General features: G+C 36.9%; 1 long non-coding RNA gene across 1 annotated transcript; it reads left to right on the top strand.

Moving 5' to 3' along the window:
* The first annotated feature begins 403 nt into the window (after positions 1–403).
* LOC307159540 lies at positions 404–22,950 on the top strand. Its single transcript, XR_013821402.1, has 4 exons — positions 404–699; positions 1,444–1,571; positions 20,738–20,794; positions 22,378–22,950. It is a non-coding gene; the product is annotated as an uncharacterized lncRNA (long non-coding RNA).
* The last annotated feature ends 802 nt before the right edge of the window (positions 22,951–23,752 follow it).

Raw genomic sequence — 23,752 nt, forward strand, 5'->3', positions numbered from 1 at the left:
GGGTCGAGCCCCCCAATTCACCCCGCTGCTGCTGTTGCCGGGGGCAACTGGGGCCAAAGACAGGAGGAGCGGAGGTAAAAGGGGGACAATAAAAAATGAAAAGCAGGATAACAAATGAGGGGTTGGGGAAAGGTGACTGAATTTGAGAGCGTGAGAGAGAAGGGAGACAGCAGGCGGGGTCGTTGCATTGTACATGTGTCACTCTTCCTGTATGCGGCACACTCCACCCAAAAGACTGAACGCATGAGCTTTAGCCTTATTCTGGATCCTTTCCATCTGAATGGAGAATTACAAATTGAAACATCCTTGACATAATGCAGTAAATCATGAAAATAATTAAATGCATTCCACTTTGAGCCACCTGACCATTTCGACAGCAAGATATAATTGGAGACTCTCCCACAGCTCAAACTGTACAGAGAGAGAACACGACATCCTTTTCCTCTCCTGTTGGTAGGCAATAATCATATCACCATGACAACGCAGCGGAAAAAAGAAAAGAAAAAAAAACCCAGGAAGAATGCGTCTGTGATGATTCTGACGGACCCTTTGGCAAGAATAAAAAAGCAGGTCGGAAGATATCGCAGCAACACTCCAAATCTAAACAACTGTAGGAAGATTCGCATTGACCTTTAGATGATAAGAGGTTTGCTGTTGGGAAGTGTCAGGATATATTATGAAGCTCAGCGAAATGTTACAGTATGTGTATGTGTGTGCGGCTCTGTCTGTAGTTGTCATATACTGTAATGTCTGAAAGCTTGAATCGCTAATACGCTGTGACCAGCAAACGCTGTCTTACAGTCTAGAATTGTGTGTGTGTGTGTGTGTGTGTGTGTGTGTGTCTTTGTATGTGGTGCAGTACATTCTGTATGTAGTTCTCATGAATAGTAATGTTTCAGTGCTTATACTGCATTTATACAGTGACATGTACACTAAACATTGTCTTACAGTTGAGGTTTAGGCTGATGAGCTGTCAACACACACAAACATTTTTTTTTCTTGTTTTCCAGGAAAACGTCCTTAAAGGGGTCATATGATGCATTTTCACGTTTTCCTTTTTTATGTAGCTGTTTGTGCATGCATAAGATCTGCAAAGTTATAAAGCTCAAAGTCTCCCACAAAAAGATTTATTCTATCTAAAAGAGAAGGCAGATCCAGACCTAGCTAAAACGCCTCGTCGATTTCTCCTTCACATACCTACGTCACTAGGTGGAAATATTTGCATTAATGCCGCCCAAATGCATACGCAAAGAAAGAAGGCGTGGCTTCAGTTATTGTAGTAGTGTTGTCGCCGTCATGTTGTGAGACGCTGTGTGTTTCTATGCGAAAGCAAAAGTACTTCATTTGGCCTTCCGAAAGTGGACGCAATTAGGAATCAGTGGTTAAGATTTATTTACAACACTGTTCCAGAACAGTACAACCCAAATGTTTGTGTGTGTGCAGCGCATTTTACGGAGGATAGTTTCCTGAACCTGGGAGAGTACAAGACCGGCTGTCCACAAAGGCTATTTCGAAAAAATGGGGCAATTCCAACTTTGCAAGTGCAATCTGGCACTTCTGAATCAGAGCCTGTAAGTATGGTTTATTATTTGTTGAAGTATTTGCTATTGACTGTTCAAATGTTGAGTGTTCTTATGAGCAAAAGTGCAGAGATGGTTTTAAGTTTACAAACATAGTATCCTCTGTTTCTCTGCTTATAACTTGGTGTTGAACAGATGACAAACATGGATGCACTACGTGTTCCGTTTCACACTGGCCGTTCTGCTTTTTGGTACACAATTGTCGTGTAAAATTTTCGTTGTCAGCTAAATAAATGCTATTTGAGAGCATCGCTCTGACACCATCTAGCTGTCAGAAAAACTATAAACCAGCTGAAATCATTACTATCAAACCTAAAGCATGATAGATTACGCAAGAAGGCTTAATTAAACATACAAAAATACATAAATAATTCTTTAAATATACTAACTTTAGACTAATGAGTATTGTTTTTAAAGCACTTGACAGGACTCACAGGACATCTTGCATGACTGAATAGGAATGTGTTTATTTCTTATACATTGAACATTTAAGACATTAAGACATTTCCACATGACTTTGCTAAAGTTGAATGTTAATGTTATAAATGTTATAAAACTATTTTTACATTATATAGTGATATGCTACTTAAATAATCTTTGCGTATAGGGAGGACCGACCCTGCAGACACTATCTTCAAAAGCCCTTGCTCTCTCTCTATTACTGATACAAAATGACAGCTGTCAATCATCAGCATAAATAAACCAGCAAGTCAGGTGGAACAAGAACTGTGTTAGTTTGTTTTGAAGGCTAATTCTCTGTGACAACCTCTTTCTTTATGCCTAATCCACAGAGTGCACTTTCAAGTTGGAAATGAGAGCATTTTTGTAATGCGTGCAGACTGAAACACGTTTAGTGGTTAAGCAGCACAAAAGGCATCAAATTGGCAGCGCAAAAGAGCTGATGTACCTACCGGGCACTACCATTCTGATAGTTAGGATACAATTTCAGCATATGTCCTAGTGCATGTCATTTAAGCATAATGTTATGCATCATAATGCATCCATCAGCTGAAGAGCTTATTAATGGGTCCAGTTGGTCCTGATGTGTCCTGTCCCCAAAGATCTGAGCAGATTATCACTTCTGTTCTACCATAATCTGATGTGAACAGCTGCCTCGGGGCAGAGACCTGCAAACACACCAGCCAGTTAAGAGAGGGAGAGAGAAAAAAGAGAGCAATGGAGAGTCAGACAGTGACAGAGAAAGACAGAGAGATGGGAGGGTAAATTGGAGAGGAGAGATCAGAAACTATAAGAGAAAAGCTTTAGTGAGGCCCTTTGCAGTGACAGTACAGACGGCATAGGGTGTCCTCAGGGCTGCTGTGATCGCGAACCTCTATCAGTAAATTACACTATGAGGTCATGAATAAAATGTCTATAAAACTAAAGGGGTTCTGGATTTTGTTGAAGTTCGTTCTGCCACAGCCTCTGACAGCAGTCAGCACAACTGCACTTACACTCTGCCAAGACTAATTTCACCTTTCAACCATGCTTTCATTTGCCTAAGCAAATGAAAAAGTCTTATTACTTCCAGAGCAATCCCCTAACGACGGCTTAGAGACACAACACCTCCGAATCACACAAACACACCCCCATACGGTCTTACACACACACACACACACACACACACACACACAAACACACCCCCATACGGTCTTACACACACACACACACACACACACACACACACACACACACACACACACGAACTCACACAGACAAACAGATACAAAAATACTGTCTGTCTTCCGTTGAAAGTCAGCCATTGGCTATGCTGCTGGAACACAGGACTTGCCAAAAAATGCTCTGCATAATTTATTGGAAGATTGTTAGATCTTTGTCCATATTGATGTTATATTCATAGCATGAGCTTTGAAAAAGTCTCGACATAACCGCCCTGATCCAAAACAAAAGGCTCAAACTTCTCAGAAGAAACCATACAGAAAGCAGAGACTCTCTGAATCAAGATAAATTTGTCTTTCTGGGTTCAGAATCTCCGTATTCAAAGCAAAATCAATCACTCCTGAGGATCAAAGCTTTATCGCACACCTGAATGTAATTTGTTTTGGCACATACACACAAAGACATCTGTGCATACGTGCCTGTCATTTAGAAGACACTTTTATCAAGAGGACAGTCCCTCTGAAGCAACCTAGTCTCTTGCTCAAGGGTACTGACACCTTTTCTTCCTTCCTTCCATCCATCCATCCATCCATCCATCCATCCTATAGTAAATACAAAAACAAAAACCTAATTTACATAATCACAATCATTTTTTGTGTGGATATTTTTAAAAATCAATCAATCAATCAATGGGACAGTCCCTCTGAAGCAACCTAGTCTCTTGCTCAAGGGTACTGACACCTTTTCTTCCTTCCTTCCATCCATCCATCCATCCATCCATCCATCCATCCTATAGTAAATACAAAAACAAAAACCTAATTTACATAATCACAATCATTTTTTGTGTGGATATTTTTAAAAATCAATCAATCAATCAATGGGACAGTCCCTCTGAAGCAACCTAGTCTCTTGCTCAAGGGTACTGACACCTTTTCTTCCTTCCTTCCATCCATCCATCCATCCATCCATCCATCCATCCATCCTATAGTAAATACAAAAACAAAAACCTAATTTACATAATCACAATCATTTTTTGTGTGGATATTTTTAAAAATCAATCAATCAATCAATGGGACAGTCCCTCTGAAGCAACCTAGTCTCTTGCTCAAGGGTACTGACACCTTTTCTTCCTTCCTTCCATCCATCCATCCTATAGTAAATACAACAAAAACATCCTAATTTACATAAAGCACAATTTATCAAAAAAAAGTTTTTTTTTTTTTTTAAATCAATCCATCCATCCATCTTATATTCTATGTTCTATATTGTATTTATCCATCTATCTGTTCCTTTTAAACCATAAGCATCACTTTCTTTTGCATTAGATTCAAGAGCTGGACGTTAGAGTTCTCCATTCTTGATTTTCAGCTTTAATCAGAACGCCATTGAAAGGCAACAGCAGGAAATCAACCACCCCGTTTTCTCAATGGTACCCTTACAAAGACAGGTCGGACTGTGCAGTGGAACAATGCTTTTAAAGAAGAGAAAGCATCCCAAAAAACCCCCAAATCAAACATTTTCATGGGGTGCTGTAATTGCATGTACTGTATAACAAGTTACGCAGGTGCACCACCTGTCTGACAGACTGCAGTGAACAATGTGAGGTGCATCTAAAAACAAGAAAACAAAAGATGTCTAGTGGGGATGAGGATGCTGTCCTGGCATGGCACCCATTCTTTATACATCTGCCCAGACATGACAATAGCAACAACAAAAATGAAGGTTTGATGCAAGCTGTGAGCGCTGTGCCATACAAAGCTAAACACCTCAGTCCAAATAGGTCTTTAATTTCCAAATTGAGTTTCAGTTAAGTTTTGTCAGCCAATTCAGTCCAGGTATAACCCTCTTTCTTATTTGAAAAATGTTTTTTTGTCCATACACTGAAAGTCAGGTCCAATGTTGATTTGGAACAGTTCATAAACAGTTTGTTCCACAGAAAAAGAAAGTCATACAGGTTTGGAACAAGATTAGGGGAGTAAATAATGAAAATGTTCCTTTTTTGGGAGAACTATCCCTTTAATAGTCACTATATTGGACATCAGACAAGTAAGAGCAGCGTTGCATTGGCTGACAACACTTCACTGATACTCAAATAGGTCTTTAATTTCCAATTTGAGTTTCAATGAAGTTTTGTCAGCCAAAGCAATCCATGTATGACCATCTTTCTTGTTTGAAAAATATGTTTTGTCCATGCACTGAAAGTCAGGTCCAATGTTGATTTGGAACAGTTCATAAACAGTTTGTTCCACAGAAAAAGAAAGTCATACAGGTTTGGAACAAGATTAGGGTGAGTAAATTAAAATTTTCCTTTTTTGGGAGAACTATCCCTTTAATGGTCAGTATATTGGACATCAGACAGACAACACTTCATTGATACTCAAATTGGAAATTAAAAACCTATTTGTACTGAGGTACTTACAGTATGTATGGCACCGAGCTCACAGCTTGCATCAAACCTTAATTGTTTTGTTGCTATTGAAAAATTGAAATTTTTAAGACAAACTATATAATTGAAGTCAGCTGTGGCATTGCTCAAGGGTCCTGAGCCATTTCGCATTTGCAGTCAGAAAGTTTAGTTCCGCAACAACCCCATATCTTATTTAGCCACAGCATGGCTACATCTGTATGACAGAAGTGACCACTAGAGGGCGACTCAGAGGGTAATGATGGAACACCCTTGTAATTTGCAACCTTGTATGTGCACCTCCCACTGTGCAGCCAGTGTCCCAGTTTCAGAACCATGGACAACTGCCCATTGAATTCAGCAGTTTTCTGTTCAGGACCATAAAGTGCTTTCTATTACTATATGTCCTTCTGTTCAGCACCTCAGACAGCTCTCCACCATTCCCCCTCTCTTACAGACTAAGAGCCTCTTTCTTCGACCAAGAGAATAAGTGAATTGAGCTCAGGAGAGAAATCTGCTCAATCTTCAGGGTTACACAACATCCACTCAAGCCCCAAACAACATTCTGTGGGGGCAAGAGACATAGTGACCTTCTCTTAACCAATTTCTTCAATAAATCTGTGTGGTATATTTAGAGTGTCTTATTTACCCATTCAATAAAGTATTTAGCAGAATTGCTGTCCATGTGCCAGCAGTTTAGTCTCTGTTTTGAGAAGGAGAACCATCAGCTGATCTACTGAAAGCCAGCATTAACAGAATAAACTGATCCTCTAAGATGGACAAATTTTTATCGGATCCACAGAAATCCTCCCAAATAGGGCTAACATTCACATGCCAGGATTGTTTCCTGACAATCTGACCACTGTGTGAACCCTAGATTGATGGGGAACCATTACATTGCTTTGGCTGAAAGAGTTGACAGGAAAAGGGTTCTGTATTATGTAGGGCAGGACTTAATTTTTACCATTGAGAATTGATTGGATCGTTGGATCATTGTTGTTTGCTAATTGATGCGATGTTATGTGAGTGAAATGCTGCTAGAGGGTAGGGATTGTTGTCCTCGGGGAGGGGACATAAATGTTTTTGATTAAAGATTATGAGGGCACTTTAACTTGAAAAGAAAATGTTGTGCATGGATAAATCAATGCAATGGACAGATAAAGGCAATATTCCATAAAATAAATAAAAAAGAATGATCAAGTTTGATTTCATGGTGACTTTAAGAGACCGAATCAAAGAGATACAAAGGATTGTTTTGCATTTGACCTCCCTTAATCCCACATCTTTCATTCGACTTTTTTCCAAACAAACAATGATTTGCCAATGAGTCTCTACGGGCTTCACAAGTAAACTTCCAATGAAGCTTCACAAATGAGAGTTAAGGAAACTTTGTGAACAAATAAGTCACTCCTTTAAAATGTTAATACTTCTGAAAGTCTGGTATACCCTTTTAAGACAGGCATATTCACTATAAATATTAAAGGTTACAGAAGCTAGCTACCACATAACAGAAATGGTCATTTACTGGTCAAAAACAATTGAGACCATCTTCTAGCATAGGCTAGATCGGCCTTGTTTTATCTTTGCATTCAATTGAGTCGTTGACATTGCAGTTGATGATAAACAATATATTTATTTTAGTTCATTTAAGAAACATTCATATCTGGCTCAAACAGTAGAGCAGGGCACTAGCAATGCCAAGATGTGATTCCCAGGGAATGCATGAACTTGTCCTTGAATCCAATGTAAATCACTTTGGATAAAAGCACCTGTCAAATACATACATGTAAATGCAAAAATCATCCAAAGCATTTAATCAAAACCAATGCTCACATCTTTGTGAACTGACATTGCTGGAAGCAGAAAAACTCAATCATTATTAGACACATACTGTATGTGCTTTTTGCATTATTGCAAAAAACACATACGCTTGTCGCTGGGAGGGTGTTTATGGAAGAAAGGGTTCAGTGCTCTTTAGTGGTTCGACTGTTGAATACAGGTGTATGTTAAAACGTTACACCATTCACTAATGCTTACATGTGACTCGCACACGTGCGTGCGTCGGGACGGCTGGTTTGAAGATGATTAGATCAGTGGATTCGCTTTTCCTGACAAACACACTCTGACGGGCATACAAACAGGTTTGTGTCTGTCAGTAAACAAATCATCTATGCTATTCAACACATGCATCCACACAAACACACACACACACACACACACACACACACACACACACACACACACACACACACACACACACACACACACACACACACACACACACACACACACACACACACACACACACACACACACACACACACACCACCAGGGATTAAGAGATGGCAGAAATACTTAAACAGAAATGACAGGGGCCAAATGATTTTGACCCCCACCACACACACACGGATCTGAAACACTCACATGATCACACAGACAAACACATATATATATACACACGCACACACACACACACACACACACACACACACACACACACACACACACACACACACACACACACACACACACACACACACACACACACTTCACCTCAGGCAAATGACTTGTTCGACAATAATTTAAAGGATAAAGGTTCAAAGCGAGACAAGCCTGTTATAGACTTTGACGTGTGCATGCTTGACATATCTGCTAAAAAACAAAAAAAAACAATGCAACCTGTATTCACTTGCCAGCCTCAAAGGAGCATTTTTCTGTACTTTAGATCTGAAGAGCTCTTCACATTTGTTTTCCACTTTGTTTATATATTGCTCACTCAATTAAAGTTTAATTAACTCACCACAACACCATTCACTGACCTTTCATTATACTGCCCCCTGCCCACTTCTCTTCTCTCCTCCCTGCATGCTGTTTTGTTTCTTTTTGTGCCTAAATGTTCCCTCCATTTCAGTCCTGCATCCTCCAGCCGGTAGGGTTAGCAGAGCTGGCACCAGGGACTGGACACATGGGGCGAGAGAGAAAGAGTTAGTGCTCATTGGTCTTCTGGTCCACTCAATACAAAATGTTCATCCAAATAGAGACCCTGCTTTCCCATTCAGGTTGAGCTTTAGTCGAACATTTCTCACCAGTAGCAGGAAAAAAAAGAAGAAAAAAAACAAACTTCCCCACCTCCACATTGCATGTGATTCCTCAATATTTCACCAAACTACATACATAAACAAAAAGACTTACAAATAAAGAAATAGAAATAGAAACTATATTACTGAAGGTCTCTCAGACACAATGGTTTTCATACTAACACAATAATATTAATTATACCTTACCTATAAACCTAACCTCACACAAACCTGTTGACATTTGAAGCAAATCATGATTTGGTAAAATATGAGCATTTCAAGTAACAATGACCACTTTAAAATCCTCACAGGTCAGTTTTTGACTTGTTTCACTATATTTCTAGGACATTTTCTACAGTTTGTCCCTTACAAGTATAGCCAAACCTGTACACACATATAAACAAAGTTAAAATTGGTTTCTTAAACTTTGGAACTTTCATATCCCAGGGCTTGGTTCAATTTATAAAAAAATATTATTATTATTATTGTAATTATAATAATATGTTGTTGTTATAATAATAATAATAATAATAATAATATTATATATATATATATATATATATATATATATATATATATATATATATATATATATAACCATTTTATTATTTTTGTGTGAAAATGATTTATCAATTTATAAACAAAACAAAACATAAAAAAAAAAACAAAAAAAAAAAACATGATTGCATCTTAGTTTTGCCCTTAATAAACCTTATACATTTTTTTTCTAGGGATGCAAAAAATAAATTATTAGCCTGTTATCAGCCTGATAAGAAAATTTGGTCCATATATTAAAGCCGATAAATAATGGATTATTATCTTCAGCTGAGGCACTTCAGATGTGCACTGTTCGCCATGATGGTTTTGAATTGCTTGAAATATGATTGGAATCACTTCAAAAAGGAAAATACAGTTAAGTGCAACTTGTGCAGCGCAAAATCTGTCATATAGGCTACATGAAAATTATAATAAGAACATCATTATAATTGTGTTTGGGACATGCATTTTATGATGAGAATTTTGTTTTTGTAATCAGGCTCTCAAAATTATAAAAACTTTGGATTTAGATTTATCGGCCAACATATCGGTTATCGGCCTTCAAATACAAAGAATTATCGGTTATTATATCGTCCAAAATTTTTGTATCGGTGCATCCCTAATTTTTTGTTGTGTTGTTACCAGGACACAACAGTTTGAGTTAAGAGTGTGCTTGAGATGAAATTACGTGAAAATAAAATAAAACAAATAACATAGACAGAAAATAAAAGTAATGTATGTTTGTTTCATTCATAGTATGTTTTCATTCTGCATCATTTTCCAATCCAGCTGTAATTTTGCAAAATTTTAATTGTATTTAGAAAACAAAAAATAGCCAAAAATGATTATTTTCATTACCTATTTCAAAAACAGTTCAAATTTAAATTTCCACCACTATATATAATTTTTTTGTGATGGGAATGACAGTGGAGAACATTCTGAAATCAAACTATGTGTCAAATATATTGTAAGAGAGTTCATATTCTAAAAGTCCACAATGCCTATAGCTGCAGAAACTCTCAGTTATGGGATTGAAGGATGACACATGTTGAATAATTAATGTGTTATTTTTGAAACTCATCTTCAGCTTTTCTGTCCAGGTGACACAAAGTGGGTATAATGTTACAAAGCCAAGGTTTAATCCCAGAATTAAAGCTTAATCCATTCTCACACAGGCAGTTTACCTTCCATCATTAGAGAGAAGGAGAGAAATGATGAAAGTATAATGACAGATTTCTCTGAATGTTGAACAATTGCATCAGGGTATATGAATGTTGGTCAACTGACATATCACACCGCCTTATCAAAAGTCACACTCTCACCCACTTAAGAACCTTACTAGTTTCAGATGTACCTCTCAGCAGTATATCATTTTAAGTTGGCTTATCCGTGAGCGTGTATGTGTGATTGCTGCTGTAGAAGACGGCACCAGCAGAGATCCATTTGTCAGATTAAGGCTAGACCTGAGCTAAACTTCACGCTAATGGCGACTCGGGCTCTCAAATCCTCCAGAGTTCGATAGCGGTCCTCGGAGAGAGCGGCATTCTCTCTGATGGAGTTGTGCTTTGAGTTAAAATACGACATGCACTGAACACACACACACACACACACACAAAACTTTCTTCCATAAACTTCCACAGAGCCAAACTTCAGCCATCTGTCGATCATAACATATCCTAATTATTTAACTCTTCCACTCAAATCTGCTCTCTCTCTCTCTCTCTCTCCTCCCTCCCTCCCTCCATCTGCTGGGTGAGAAACTGATGTCTATAGACAACCGGTGATCAAACATGTCCTTTTATTGCATGTCTCAATTCAGTTCAGATGACATGTGCTCACTCACTAACTCCCTGATCATTGCTTCCACATTTATTTTTATAACTTTATTTCTGTAAATGTGCCATGGCTCAATTCAGGATTTCATCATAAATCTGTAAAAATGTAATGTCAAATGATGGGGTTAATTAGCTGAAAACACCTCACCAAATCTTCTTCATATGCAGGTAGAAAAACAATACACATTGTTGTGTATTTAGGAACTTATAGCTTTATATCACTAGCAACATGATTAGATAATGTGAAGTAGCTGTTAGCAAACTCTGTGTTTTCCCAATATTTGTCAATAACATTATTTGTGCACTATATTGTAAATTGTTTTTATGCTAAAGCTTGAGTTACAAACAAGCATCTGCTAAATGTAAGTGCAGCAAAAACATCAAAGTAACAGTTAAGCGGTAAAAAAGAAGCAAAACATGGGGGACAGCAGAAATAATCATAACTCTTTTTTAATCATTTATTCAGAATATAATTAGCTTAATTTTTTTTTTAAATTTGAACAGTCATCACCCATGATGATTAAATTAATAACTTCATCAAGTAGCATACAATTAATCTAGAAGTTCACAAAGGTCAATTTTACATTCATAACACTCATGCTGTACAGTATAATCAAAATGGGGGGGGGGGGGGGGGATTGTGATAAATATAACAAAAGGAAAAGGTTTTATATATTTGTGTACATGATATTGTTAGTCAATATGAAACAAATTATTTTGAAGTGAACTTTAGGTCCCAAAAGGTTTTTTTGCTGGTCTAGAGGAAAGGGATGTTTTTTGTGACCCCGATTCGATCCTGGCCATTTGATATTGAGTATCGGCCAATACCTAGTCCTGATCTGATTTGAGTAGTGCTTGGTGCACACTTCAAGTACATTAAAGATATTAAAACGAATCCAATGTATACAGGGATGTACAGTGCTCCTCAGGGGAAGAGGCTCAAATGTAAAATAGGGGCATCTATCACTAAGGACTAATTCCAATATAACAAGTACTATAGGGATTATATATAGGCCTATAATCATGATTATTTTGATCAATATTGAAATCATGATTATTTAACATGATTCGTGGTGGGTGATATGATCAAAACCTTATTTCGCAACATGAGTATTTTTAGATATCAGTGAAATTTCACAATTATCGATACCAGTTTTAATACAAGACAAAATGAATACTAGCTATAAGTTCTCAAACAATTATTGAAGACAAGTAAACAGTCAGTAATACAATAAGAACAAAGAAACTAATTACAAACCAACAAAGATATAAATGAAATGCTTTTTTTTCCAGGAAGGTATACAAGTAGACAATTTTGGCTTGACCGTGTTTCGCTCCGTCTCAGATCGCATGCACAGGATCAGGGTGAGTTCTCTTTCACGGCTTCATAATTCCCTTTTAATCATTATTTTAATTATTATCAAGCACATCCTGCAGTTTAGCAACAGTAGACTGCAATCATGTTAAATGATTTGGCTGATTTGGACGTTAAGTTTCAATGGGGGTCCCTTTATATCAAATGAAAACGTCTTTAGTTTCTGCTACGTTTGTGCTGATTTGTGCCGTTAAAATGAACATCGTATCCATTTCTGTTTCTTTGAAATAACAAATATAATTCTGGACATTGACGTCACCCTCCACCCCATGCAGTTTAAATTGCTCCAAACCGGCGCCGTTTGTTTGTGCTCGATTTGTGCAGTTAATATGTAGGCTATTTATTCGCCCTCCTTAGAAATAACAAATATAATTCGAGGCATCCTCCAACCCAGCGTTCCTCATCACGCACATTGTGCCTGGTGGAGTTCTCGGACGAGTTAGGTGGCTCGTCTCACGGTGAGCTTAATTTCTCATTCGGGACTCCGGATGTCGATAGCAGCATTGGAGGGTGGGCTAGTGCCTTCAGATGCAGAAGACTCGGCGGGACATAGTGATAACCATTGCATGGAAAATATGACAAAATAGATATGCATTAAGCAATGTAAATGCAGACTAATAGTGTAGGCCTAATAGAAAAGTATTCAAATATTTGTAAATAATCTTAAATGTCTCACTGTACATTGCTATTCTTGTTTACACATTACATCTGCACTTTACTAGAGCATCCTCACTAATTTCAGAGGCACCCTCAGTGATTTGATTCTGGAACAAGGCCATGGGCGTTTAGGGAAGAACGAAGGATCCCTCACCGCTGTGAGGGAAAGGAAGGTGCTCAAATTTGGATTATCTAAACTGTTGGAAGCCAAAATCTAAAATAAATTTACATTAATCGCACAGCCCTATACAGTATAACGACATTAGTAGATGTAAACATCTGTTATAATGGTAGACACCTTAAATTATTATAATGGGAGTAGGCTATAAACTTCAAGTTTTTTTTACATGTACATTTTGAATAATAATTACAAAAAAAGTCAATTAATAGTGGAGATAAGGTTAGAAAGCAAGCTCGCGGTGTCAGAATGAATATCACCCTAACGAAAAAGAAGTATACTTCAAGTTAATTTTATGAAGTATACTTAAGTAATGTTCAAGTATATTTTTAAGTATACTTTATGTAGTAAGTATACTAACATCAATTTGTACTTGTAGTAAACTTGTAAGTGTTCTATTTCAATACTGCTTGGGATTAAATTGGCCCAATTTTAGTATATAAAAGTATACGTTTAAGTGTAGGCTACTATAAGTGTGAGAGTATTAAACTATTTTAATACAAGTAGTACATTTTATAGTTCATTACAGTAACCTACACACTGAAGTGTACTCTCAGTAATCTACTAGTTTAGTACTTTTCTTTAAGTGAACATACTTATAGTTTACTATTTATATATTATTTTTGCACTTGCAGTATATTACTATGTTCAAATGTAGATATTATTTTTTATACTTGAAAAATACCTTTAACTGTACTTTAATTTTAAAAACATTTTATTAGCTTCATGCATCCTTTTTTAATCAACACTTGAATGCCGGTAAGTTTCATAAAGAAAGGCAACATTTTAAACAAAAAAGTTGAGAAAATCAATTTCATTTTTGTCAAAGCACAAAGCACAAAAAAAGTTACCAACATTCTTCAAAATATCTTCTTTTGTGTTCAACAGAGGAAAGAAACTCATACAGGTTTGGAACAACTTGAGGGTGAGTAAATGATGACAGAATTTTCTGTCTTTTTTTGGGTGATCTATCCCTAATATATTTAATATATTTTCTTTAAATCAGGCCATAAATCAAGAAAACATTAAACTTTTAAAGGTGAGATAACAGTTCTAAATAAATAAATATATGCTCTATTACCTAAATCTGTGGCATGTTGCCAATTATTTTTTATTTTTTTGGATAATTGTTAATAAATACTATAAAATGAGGTACAGCACATCTCACCATTAGTTTTTGTTTTAACTAAGAGTTTCACCCAGAATATACCTTGAAACAGGTTCTTGGATTCATTGTAAGGTGCAGAAGCAACACAGCTTGATAACCTAGAAACTAGTCTCATCAATAAATAAACAGCAAGATCAGTGTTACTATTCCCTCTCCTATAGGGAGACTACAGCAATGCCTCAGCCCAACAAGTTGGATCACATTGAAAAGCTCCATTTATGTGTGATGTACAAGAGATCTGCGCACAGCAACTTTTACGGCCTTTGAAAAGTAGACTTGAGACTATGTGTCCTGAAAGAGGCAGAAAAATAAAAGGCTTAGTCGCACGAGATCTGATGTGGTATAAAAAGCGACTTTATGATTTTCCAAATTTCATTTACGGACCAAACAGAAGATAAAACAAATTCGTGTTTTGAGAGCCTGTTTATATCACACATGCGCGCACACATGCATTCTCTCTCAATTCCTCTCAGCAGCTCATCATCTGGGCTTTGATTTCCCGCTGTTACTGTGGCATTTGTTTCCATGGTTACCAAAAACACTCAAACTGAGATACAGACAGTCCTTCGAAAAAAGCAAACAGTTGTCACCAACCAACTGTGCACGCTCACGCACGCACACATTCCCCCTTCTACATGAGTGTGTTCATTTGATTTTGAGATAGGCGAGTGCATTTTAATTTAAAAGTTAGTTTCAGAATTTTTTATATATTGTTTTTGAAACATTGGGTTTGAAGGGCTGTTTACATGACACCGTTTTCAACTAAAAACGTAAAACTTTTTATGCGTTTTGGCCATTCATTTACATGACAACAGCGTTTTTGGTGCCTGAAAACGCAAACTTTTGATAACGGGTTTTCAAAGAGCAAGTTTTTGAAAGGGGTCTCCGTGTAAACAACAAAAACGTGAATCTGTGAAAACGATGACATCATGCACATGCATATTGCGTATTCAATCTATAATGTATTATCGCCATCTAATAGCCTGGCTAACATCGGAACCACATTTTCATTTTATCGTATTTGAGGCGTGGTTTTCGAATGCCCAGAGCCGTTTATTGGGTGCTACGAATGTCTATCAAATGCGGCTGCACGTAGCTCATAGCCAATCGTTACTATTATACCAGATGACGTATGTAGAGCGACAGAAATTCGACGAGGAAGAAGACGAAATAAACTTGCGTTCTAAACTACTTAGAACACTATCTAAGGCTGCATCGGAAGGTAACTTCGCGTCTGATGCCATGTTGGATCCATAGATATAAACAAACTGCTTCGGTGTGTCGCATTGACGTCGTCATCGTCTTGCTGCTCCCTCCCCGTTCTGTGATTGGTTCCCTTTTTGAGGGGAAAATCTGGTCCATGGTATCCAGGCTGCCTAGCAGCGTGAATAAAATCGTTTTGACAATGTACGCGGAAAACTCAAAGGAAAAACTTCTCCGTTTTAAGCGTATCATTGTTGTGTAAACGTACCCTTAGTTTAGTTTAATCGAAACCTTTTCTGCTGCAACCATTCGACAACATAAATTGACTCCATCAACACCGTAAAGGACAATTTTACTCAAAAATGAAAAAGTCATTTACTCTCATGTTTTAAAAACTAACATGATTTTCTTTTTCATGGAAATAAGATGATGACTAATGTCAAAGCTGCTCATTTTAATACAATGAAAGTAAATGGTGAACAAAGCTATAAAAAGCAGGATTTCACTTTAGCTTGTAAAATAGTTTATTTTTAATGTTTATGATGGTTATCGAATCATTTCCCATTCTTTTAAAATCTTCACAGCCTCTGCATCCCATTCACTTGCATTGTATAGAAAAAAGCAGGGTGAATATTCACACTGGAACAACATGATGAAGGTTTTTTCATTTGTGGGTGTACAATCTCTATAATTCCTATTGGACAATTGATATTTACTCACATATGCACTTATGTACTTATTTACTCGGGTAACCCTGAAGATCTTCTTAATGACATGCTCATTGATTTGTACTCAGTCCACCGTATTCTTTTCACCGGCTGCCCCTAGGCATCGCCATGGGAACGGCATGCCGGGAACGGCCCACACTGTTTCTCTCAATGTACCTTTAAACGTATAGAGTATTTGCCATTGACCTGTGACTCACGCCAGGTCTGATGTTTGCTGTATTCAACCAACTTTACCATGAAGTAGTCTTTTGCAACAGAATTTTCAAGGTTCTGTAGATAGTGGCTTTTCTTAGTATTCCATGAATCCTCTTTCAATCTTTGGCATTTGTCTCTTATACACAATATACAGGCTGTGCATCTTCTTGTGTATTGTTTCTATGTCTTGATCACACGTTCTTACAATGCATGCGTTTTGTTATCTACAAAGGTTTGGTGAATTTAGATGGATCGGTTGGGTGTTTATGAACTTTTAGAGACTTTGCAACTGTTTAACTGAGTTTTTGTGTAATTTGAATACATTTCAATCAGCTCCCTCATTTAATGCTGCAATTAACAATGAATGAAGTTTAATGATCTTTAATCACTATTTTCGTAAATGAATACTAATTTGACAGCACTGCTACCTGGGGATTGTGTGAACAATTGTGCGCGCATGTATGTACTAGTTTGTGTGAGAATAAGTTGTCCCCTGTGGTGTCCACACAGAGTCTGCTTTGATAAATAACTGGAATGAAATAAATGAATTATACAGCATATAGAAACAAGTGGTATAAATAGTATCACAAGCACAACATTATATTTACTTTAAAACTATTTGAAGTTTACTGCACAGATCAAATGAATATGAAAGATGGATGGTCAACAAACAGAAAACCATCTGTTTTTTTTCAGCTCTTTTGGTTTTAATTGATTAATGTTTCAGATTTATTCATTCTGGGCATTTCCAACCACAATGAGTCACTAACAGCATGAGCCAAACTTGATGATTTACACTCCACCATCACCGTTCTCTCGCTCTGTATATTAGTCTCTCGTATCATCTCATCTTACACAGCTTTCTAAAGCGGGATACAGTGGAATATTGTTTTGATATTTTCATATCTTTGTATTTAATTTACATGGTTGCCATTTCAGTTGCTACATTTTCTCCTGTTGCTACATTTTTGCCTCATCCCTTAAAAACACTCTATATGTTTTAACACGATTTGAAGTTCTCCTACTTTGCCTGCCGGGTGTTTAACTCTTCAGAGAGAATAACAACTGTCTACTTTCATCATCCTAGGGACAAAATCATGCGGTGTGTGTTCTTTTTCCCCTTCAAAAGCGCTTCTCTTTAGCGATGGTTTTTCATACTGTAGGTGTGAGTAGGTGGTTCGTTTGAACCCTGAACATTAAACAGCTTCAACAAACATCCTGAACAACAATTCTAAAAATACACGATGGAACAGCAGTGCATCATTCATATGCACAAAAACAGCAAGTGTTTAGTCTACTGCAGTTTCACGTAGATTAGGATTGAATGTCAGTAACCTTTTTGCCTTTCCACACAATGTGCATGCAGGTAAATCTGATTTTATCTGCTTTGAACTCTTTATTACAGTAAGCCTGTAAAATACATAAATAATAAGGTAAATTGACAGGGGATAGCATGGCTGTTGTAGTTCATTCTAAAGTATGTAATCGAATAAAATTCTTAGCAAGACAGGCTGCTTACTTAGATAAACAAACCTTAAAAATGTTAGCTGGTGCATTAGTGCAAGCACATTTTGATTATGCGGCAACTTTCTGGTATGGCTCTACAAAACGAGTCAAAAGTAAATTACAGACTGCTCAGAACAAGTTGTGTAGAATTATTCTGAGGCTTCATCCACGAATGCAATTGAATAATAATCATTTTAGGGAAATAGGGTTTTTAAAAGTGGACAAAAGGGTCATTTTTCTTAAGTTGATGATGGTGTACAAAATATTACAGAGAAATGTTCCAAAGTACTTGTATGACTACTATGTTTTCGTAAGAGATGTTCATGGTTTTTCTACAAGGGCAAGGATAAATAATATATACTTGTGTCGGTTTAAGAATTCTTTTTTGTATTCTAGCGCTGTTGCTTGGAATGAATTGCCTGATTGCTTAAAAACAAATTCAAGAAGAAGGTCCTTTTAGAAGAGAAGTTAAGAAATGGCTTTTTTAACTATGTTTCTAGAAGATATTACTGTATGTGATATGTTGATGTGTGTTGTTTGATGCTGTATTCGCTGAGTTATGATTCATTTTCGGACGCGTTTCAGAATGGACTACACGGACAGAGAGAAGGCAGAACTCGCTTCGTGTTTATTTTTCTTTATTTGGCGAAAAGCACAACACTTTGTTTTTATTGTGCACAAAAATAATACACACTTAACAGGATAGATTGATGTATAACACAAGCATATAAGATAAAAATTAATATTTTTATTTTATTATTTTTTTGCACTCATACGGAAAAAAACGAGCCTATCGCGCCGGCGCGATAGCCGACCTCAGGGGGTTAAGAAACGGCCTTTGACTCTGGTCAAGCGTATCCATAGCAGACTGGTGTGAGTGGCCTTGCCCAGTGCATTATGGGAGTTAAAGTTTGTCTACCTATTTGGCAAAAGGGAAGACAACTGCCTTTTCCCCTCTGTTTTCTCTAGTCGGGTAACACTGATAATTTTTTTTTGTAAAAATCACCTTTCTACTGTACAGGCAGCCAAGTTTCATTGAAAGCTCTTTTTTTTTTTTTTTTGCCAGCGGTGACTAACCCTTTTAATATAATTCACTATAATGTTATGTCTACTATAGTTAATAATGTATATAATACATTTAATATACCATGCTATAATATAATGTCCTTATTTGTGATCAACAGTGATTAGAAATAGGACAGAAAAAGTTTTCTATGGGAGAATACTGTACTGGAAGCTCACAGAGCACTGAGATTTTAGAGGTAACACACACTGTATGCAGTCGGCATGCAGTCAATTGTCACCTTATTCAGGTTAAAAAAAAAAGGTGTATGATTTAATTTGAAACAATTTTCACTCATAAAATTGCTAGTAAATCTCATAATTAATTACAAAGAAATGGCGAGAAACACATTAAATTAGATTTTTTTTTTCAGGTAACACATTCGATTTTCAAGTAGAATGACTGAAATAGTGTTTTCTTGCACAGCCTTTATTTACAAGTTTGAAAAATCTTTTTTTTTCTAAGCATAATTGTGACTAACAGTTAAAATAAGACGGCTGTATTTCTTAAAATGACTTTTTTTGGGCTTACATAGTTTACAGTACTGTTGTCAACAAAATGTTACCATAATAACCACGATTTCTGCCAAAATGCCATGGTTACAGCAAATGTTGCTAGTACTTTAAAATAATTTCAAATGTATTTGGAATTTCCTTTAAACAGCATGTAAGATTGTTTATTCTAACAATAACTGTCTGTAGGTAAATGTCATTTTGGCAGCAGCTATGTTTACCATGGTAAATGATTTATAAAAACATATTTCCAGGGGCTGACATGAATATATACCAGAACAAACTTCTGCGGTAGCATTGGACTCCTTTGAGTCCCTATTCTGTTTGTTCTGGCAAAAGTTTCTGCATTCACTTCGGACAGCCTCAAGGTTCTGTTTGTGCTGTTTGGAACGAAAAGCCTTTCAAAAGGTTGATGATTGTGTACTGACAAATCCAAACATGCTTATAAACACACACACACACACACACACGTCCACACACATTGATATTAGCTTTAATTACTGCGTGGGTTTGTTTGTTTATCATGGTAACCACTTCAACAAATATTGAAGGAATCAACAAGTCAAGATAATGGGCTAATTTACAAAATGGCATGTGCAGCGCAACTGTGTGTGTGTGTGTGTATAGGGAGAGTAAAGGGAACAATCACATGATGCGGGGTGCCTGGCTCTAGCGTATTAATTATCTGATTTCTCTGGTTATAATAGCGCTGATTGAGAGACCCATTTGGACTAAAATACTCCCCCCACCCTCTTACTCCATCTCCTCTTTGTTTTTATCTCCCTCACATGCTCATCTTGCTCTCTGTTTGCTGTGCGCTGCCAACAGATGTACCTGGGAAGCTGTTGTTATTGTGTTATACACTGAAATGAATATGCAAGCAGCTGAACCAAAAGAAATAAAAAAATAAACATTGGCACAATTAACCAGTATTGTTATTGTTAACTAAAATGACTGAAAACCATTTTCGTCATTAGAAAAGCTGAAATAGAAAGTATTTCTTATATTTATATTGTATTTTAAGTCAACATTTCTAATAACTAAATGCTAAAATTTCTATACTAAAGTATTAAAACGTCCTCTACCCTTTTGTTTTCAGGCACGTATTTGCCATTCGTCCACAGGAACATGCATCCAAACATCCAAACGCAAACAGGTCTGTGTTGTGTTATGATTTCTATCTGAGCAGATGGTCTCAAAGCCTTCTGTACGATCTGTCCTAACAGTCTGTTCTTACTGTGAAGCCCCTCAATTCTTTCTCTGTCTCCCTCTCACACATACACACCCATTTGGGTTATCAAATGTTGTTTGGTTTGTGTGATTACGCTTGGTAAGCGGCAGGCTGTTGTGTAATTTTGTCTAATGTCAGAGCGCTGTGGGATGACAGAAGAATTCGGTCTTTCTTGCAGGGTGAGAAACACAAGCTAAATATTTCAACTGTCGTATTTACACTCTGTCAAAGACGCTGAGTTTTTTTTTTTTTTTTGAGCCATCCCCAAATTTACAGGCTGCAGAAATTAAAATGAGTGAACATCAATACTGATATAGCAAGTCACAGAATACACCCTCTCACAAATAGGGGCCGTATGTTGTGTAGGTTGAGGTGTGATTAAAGTCCGGGAGACACAGCATGAAACATTTCCACCCTTTACTGCAGGGAGAAAAACACATGAGACCCATCCATAGCAATGAATCTTCTCACATGAAAAACGCACAAAAATGAAAAAAAAAATCCTTAACAGATCGCCTGCTCATCTAAACAACACACATGAAATTTTACAGTTCTTCTCTGAGATGAATGCTAATGGGATAGTTCACCCTAAAATACTCACCCTCCTGTTATTCCAAACCTGTACTTTCTTCTGCAGAACACAAAAGTAGACAAGAAAGTCATACTGATTTGGAACAACATGAAGGTGAGGAAGAAATGTTGCCATTTGTGATCATGTGACCCTGGATGGTGATTCCTGATGATTCATTTCGAAAACGTTTTGTTTATTAATTTGGTAAGAATTCACCCCAAAAAATTACAATTCGATCATCATTTCCTCATCCACGTGTTGTTGGCTTACTTTCTTCCATGGAACACAAAATAAGATATTGTTCGAGCGTATAACTGCAGATTGTCAAGTCCCAGAAAGTATAAAACCGCACCATAAAAACCCTATATTCTAGGCCTTCTGAAGCCATTTGATAGTTTTGTGTAAGACATCCTGATAATTTTCTCACTGAAAATTGACTAAAACTTCAAACTAGAAAACAGAAAAACAAAAGAAGATAAAAGAACGATTGGTGCTTCTCAATCACCCAGTCAGCAAGCCGGCAAAATATTCCGAATAAAATGTGAAATGTCTGCTTTTGTGTTTCACAAGATAAAGAAAATCCTTCAGGACGATGGTACAATAAACGAGTAAATGATCAGAGTGTTTTCATTTGTCGGTGCACTATCCCTTTAAGTCTCATTGTCATTTATGTAGAAGTAACAATAACAGTCACAAATCCGTCCTCATCTGATTTGTCATGGCTACACAAACAAGCGCTACTTTGCAGCCAAATCTAGTTTGCGGCCAAACTGATGCAGCAACTAAATCAACATTGATTCAGCAAAATCAATTACAGATCCTTTTCAGTCTCGATGGTATAAGCTTTCAACTCAAATCTTTTCTACAGCGCAGTGCTGTTGTGTTCGTGACTACCTGTGTCGGCAGCAGTCTGATGATTGTTATTTCCTGTTGCCAGGTGATGCAGCCCGCCCGCCGTGTGTCCTGACCTTTTCGCTGGAACTAGGATTTTTGAAACGGATGTGAAATATATCTGTATATACAAGGCAGTGAAATTGTGAGTGTTGAAAAACAATGCACGAACCTTTGACTGCTGTAACCAAACCCTGCCCTTATTCTACTGATAGCAGTAAAATTGGTACAGGTTTCCTAGAGCTATTGTATGGTTTCTTGGAGCTCGGCTTCCTGCCCTTTGTGACCTGCTGGAATATCGTGACTTCACAATATATGCGGTTCCTTTTAAGATGCTGTGGTAAGAAGCTGTCTGCAACAAAATAAATGGAAATGGAAATGCGCAGACTTACAGCCAAAGACTTCCATCAGAATTCATCATCAGCGCTCTGCTCCTCCTGAATGCATCTCTTTCTCTCTGCGCTTCTATGTTTTCGAAATCTTTTGTGTTCCCTGTTGTATTGCCAGAGATAATTCAAGGGCAGATTAACATGTTTGCACACAAACAAAGGTTAAAGATGTGATAAAATTATGTATCGACTGTCACTGCCCACATCGACAAAATTATCTCTAACTTCATCAGTACATTCACTCACTCACTCACACACACACACACACACACACAGGGTGACACTGTGTTTCTGGACATGAGGTAAAATACCGAATAAGAATGGATTTTAATGAATGAATTGGAATTTAAATTGACTTGGCCACTCCTCAAAGACAGCTAAATTCGAATTGTAACTGGAATGACATAAACTGGTATTTACTGAACTGGAATTTCAAGAAATCCAGCAGTCACTAAACAGAGGAATTTCATTAGTCTAACACAAGCAATGTAACAGTAATCAACATTCATTTTTAATAATTATATATTTACATAATTCTCCAAACATTTTTGAATTGTTCAACAGCAACACAAAATGTCCACTGTAAATATTACTGATCTATAAAATGTGATTTTATTGCTTTTGAGTCTCTTATGTTCACCAAGGCTGTATCAAAAATACAGTGAAAATAGTAAAATAGTTTTACAATTTAAAATAACTTATCTATTTTAATATATTTTAAAATATAAAATGTATTCCTGTAATGGCAAAGCTGAATTTTAAGCAGCATTAACTCATCTGTCTTCGGTGTCACATGATTCTTCAGAAATCATTGTTGTGCTGCTTAAAGGGATACTCCACTTTTTTCGGAAATAAGCTCATTTTACATCTCCCCCAGAGTTAAACAGTTGAGTTTTACCGTTTTAGAATCCATTCAGCCGAACTCCGGGTCTGACGGTACCACTTTTAGCATAGCTTAGCACAGATCATTGATTCTGATGAGTCCAGTAGCATTTCTTTCAAAATGACCAAAGAGTTTCAATATTTTTCCTA

The sequence above is a fragment of the Squalius cephalus genome, assembly GCF_949319135.1.
Source record: "Squalius cephalus genome assembly, chromosome: 5".
NCBI classification, from domain to species: domain Eukaryota; kingdom Metazoa; phylum Chordata; class Actinopteri; order Cypriniformes; family Leuciscidae; genus Squalius; species Squalius cephalus.